Here is a 3,933-nt window from a genome sequence, read left to right as displayed (position 1 = left end):
TTCACTGGGTGTAAACTATAAGCAGGAATGGCATGGCTGGAGGTAGTAGGTCACTGGGAGCATGGCCTTGGAGATTATATTAGTTCTTGGTGCCACCTCCCTCATACACATGCAAACTTTCTCTTTGCTTTTTTCATGTGCCAATAGCTGGGCAAGCTTCCTCCACCACACCCTGACATCAGGATGTTTCTGCCGAAGCCAGCTGACCATGGACTGATCCTCTGAAACCATGAGCCCTCTGAGTTGTTCTTGTCAAGTATTTTGGTTGGTCAGAGCAAAAGAAAAAAACCTAATACCATGATTCATGAGATAGTTTTGTGTTTGTTAACCATTGATATTCTGTCAGTTGCTATTCATGTAATTTGCCTATTTTATGAAGTCTTTTACATTTTAGGATGCACCATATATAATGAATAGAAGCTGTCATTTCTTAAAATAGTTTTCCTAATTTTGTTGTGTTTGGCTATATGGAAGCTTCAAATATTCAAATATTTAAGTAATCAGATGAATTATTTCTGTCTTTTAAATATTTCTGTCTTTTAAATATAAAGATTTCCTCATGGTTGCCTAATACTAAACAATTTTGGCTTTCTCACAAATTAATCAACCTGGAATTAACTTTTGTGCAATGAGATGGTACTTTTTATTTTCAAATTATTAGCCATTTTCTCATTACCATTTATTCATCTCTTTTCCCACGGACAAAACTCTAGTTTTCTCATATAAGTTTTTACCTATTTTATCACATTATAGAATCGCTGTTCTCCTGTCCTTTCTTTTTTTCCTCACTATAGCCTTTTTAACTTTGTACCTTTATTGTGACTGGCAAAATTCTACGATGGTCTCCAAGATTTCTGGCCCCAATATGCACATGTCGTGTCTTAGGTACCAGAAGTCCAGAAGGTCCCCTTTATCTGTCAGGAATACATTCCAAAATCCTTAGGAGATATTTGAAACCATAGGTAGTTCAAAACCCCATACATTATACATACTGGGTTTTTTCCTATACATACATATCTATGACAAAGTTTAATTTATAAGTTAGGCACAGTAAGAGATCAACAACTTCTAATAAAACAGAACAATTAAAACATACTATAATCCCTTACTTGGGAGGCTGAGATGGAGGATCGCAAGTTCATGGCCAGCCTCAGCTACTTAGTGAGGCCCTCTGTAACTTAGTGAGACCCTTTTCAGAGTAAAAAATAAAAAAATAGGACTAGGGATGTAGCTTGGAGGTAGAATATCCCTGTGTTCAGTCCTCGGTAACACAAAAATAAGTAAAACATACTTCAATAAAGTTATGCTTAATGTGGTCTCCCTTTCAAAATATCTTGTTAAATGTATTGTATTTCTGGACAGTTGTTGACTGCAGGTAACTAACACCAGAAAGATAAACAGCAGAAAGCTAAATCTTGCATAAGGGGAGCCAGTACCCTTCGACGTTTCCACCCTCTCCATCGCCTGTATGAAAGGGTGAAGCTTCTTAGACCTTCTAATGCCATTAAGGGATTGGAGTCTCACCTAGAATCCAGACATTAAATTCAGCCTGCTAATCGGCAAAATTATTACCTTAATTTAAAGAGTGTTGCCTTCTGGTGCTCATATCACTACAAGTCTGAAAGGTAGTGCACCCACAGTTCTGTGTTCCTGTAGCCTGACAGGCATCTTACTCCACCTCCAAGACACAGAGCCTTTGCTGAACCTCTGCAAGATGCGCATGGGGAGGAGGCCAAGAAAACCACGTACCCCACTTGCTCCACATTCTGTTCATATTTATTCACTGCTTTGAGAGGATTTCAGAGTGAAAGCAACTGCAATGACTTTATTGTCATTTTCAGCAATCCTTGAACCCAAGTCTGATTCTGCATTTGGAAGTTTAACCCCATTCTGATTTGGCTGTCTTTCACCAACATGCCATCATAACTACTTTTCTTTTTTAAATATGGAACATTTCACAAATTTACATGTCATCCTTGGGCAGGGGCCATGCTAATCTTCTCAGTATCGTCCTACTTTTAGTATATGTGCTGCTGAAGAGAGCTCCAGACCTACTTTTAATTCAATCCTCTTCCCATCTCACTTTTCAGCCACTTCTCCCCTCCTTTGTGCATTGTATATTTTTTCTTTTCTTTTTTGCAGTACTGGGGATGAACCCAGGGGCATTTTACTTCCGAGCTATACCCCAAGCCCTATTTTCTAGTCCTTTTATTTTTGAAACAGGGTCTCACTGAGTTGCAAAGGGCCTCACTATGTAGCTGAGGCTGTCCTCAAACCGCGATCCTCCAGTCTCCGCCTCCCAAATGCTGGGATTACAAGCATGCGCAACAATGCTCGACTGCGCATTGTATATTCTTAACTTGGGACAAAGTACTCATCTGTTCAATTCAAATTCTTGGTAGTTTACCTTACTTCTTTTATTAATAATGGGCACTTGGGTCCCTGGGTCTCCACTGGGTATGTTCCCTGGGTCTCCGCCCATGGAATCCTTGCTACCCAACTCCTTCCAACTCAGAAAAAGTGAAAGGACCAGCTTGCTCCCAACTACATCTAGACCACTTCTTCATTACTCTTCATCCTTCCCCTTCACTTAAAGTTCTTACCATTCCTACTAGTTTAAAGAGTTATAATATGGATATGGGTTTTTTTCCTTTTGTGATTAAATTTATTTTTAAACGTTACATAAAAACACAAAATGCGTATATAATAGGATAACGTGTGATGTTTCAAGATATATATGCATTGTATAATTTATATATGTGTATGTGTATATATATATATATATATCCAAACATTTATCGATTTTATACTTTTTTTGGTGCACTGTAACTATACATCATACTGAGGTATAGAGTGATAGAAAAATAAATGCACAAAACACTTGGTGCAATTCTTTATGGCAAAAAAATTCAAAATTCTTTCTTCTAGCTTTTAGAGATGTACAGAATATAATTGCTACTTATATTCACACTAACATGCAATGGCACACTAAAACTCTTACTCTAACTGCAACTTAATAGGGTCATTTACCTTTACCTCTTCCTTTTATCCCTCTCTACTCTCACTAGCCTCTGTAGATTTCTTTTAGAATGCATCTGTTCAAGATATAAATGTACAGTGAGTTTATTACAAGCAAAAAGTTAATCACAGTAAAATATAAAAACAACAAGGACTTTATTTTTGTGGCAAAGTTGTAAATTATATTGGTGGCCTCACCTAAAAATGATGTTTTTAAACATGTGGAGTTTATATATTTGCCTACATTTTAGTTGTGTACAATTATCAACATATTATATAAGTAATCATATGAATACAATAAGTAAAATAGTCTCCCAAATTTTCCTAACAAGTTACTATGGGTTATATGCTTCAAACAGAAGGCAAAATCCTTTGAAAGCATTATAAATTTCAGGATTGGACATTATAAATTTTAGTTACAATTCACTTGGTATAGATTTTATTATATCCTGTTAATAAAATTAGTAGTAAAAACATACATGTTCCATGCTTTCATTTTGTGTGTGTGTGTGTGTGTGTGTGTGTGTGTGTGTGTGTTACTGAGGATGGAACCCAGAGGCTTTCTACCTCCAGGCTATACTCCCAGACCTATTTTATATTTGATATGGAAACAGGGTCTCACTAAGTTGCTGAGAACCTCACTAAGTAGCTGAGGCTGGTTTTGAACCTATGCAATCCTCCTGTCTCAGCCTCCCAAGTGCAGAGATTACAAGCGTGCACCACCACACCCGGCCCATGCTTTCTTTTATAAACTGCTATAAAATTAAAGTTCTCTAATTAAACCTATAACATAAAAATGCCATCTAGAGTTAAATTTTGGTTCATATGCTTGACACCCTAAGCAAAAAGAGGAACTATGTAAAATCCTTATTATCAAAAATAATTGTGTAATTTGCATTATGACTTAAAATAAGA

The sequence above is a fragment of the Muscardinus avellanarius genome (assembly GCF_963383645.1).
Source record: "Muscardinus avellanarius genome assembly, chromosome: 1".
In the NCBI taxonomy this organism is placed as follows: domain Eukaryota; kingdom Metazoa; phylum Chordata; class Mammalia; order Rodentia; family Gliridae; genus Muscardinus; species Muscardinus avellanarius.
Note: the sequence above shows the minus strand (reverse complement) of the source record.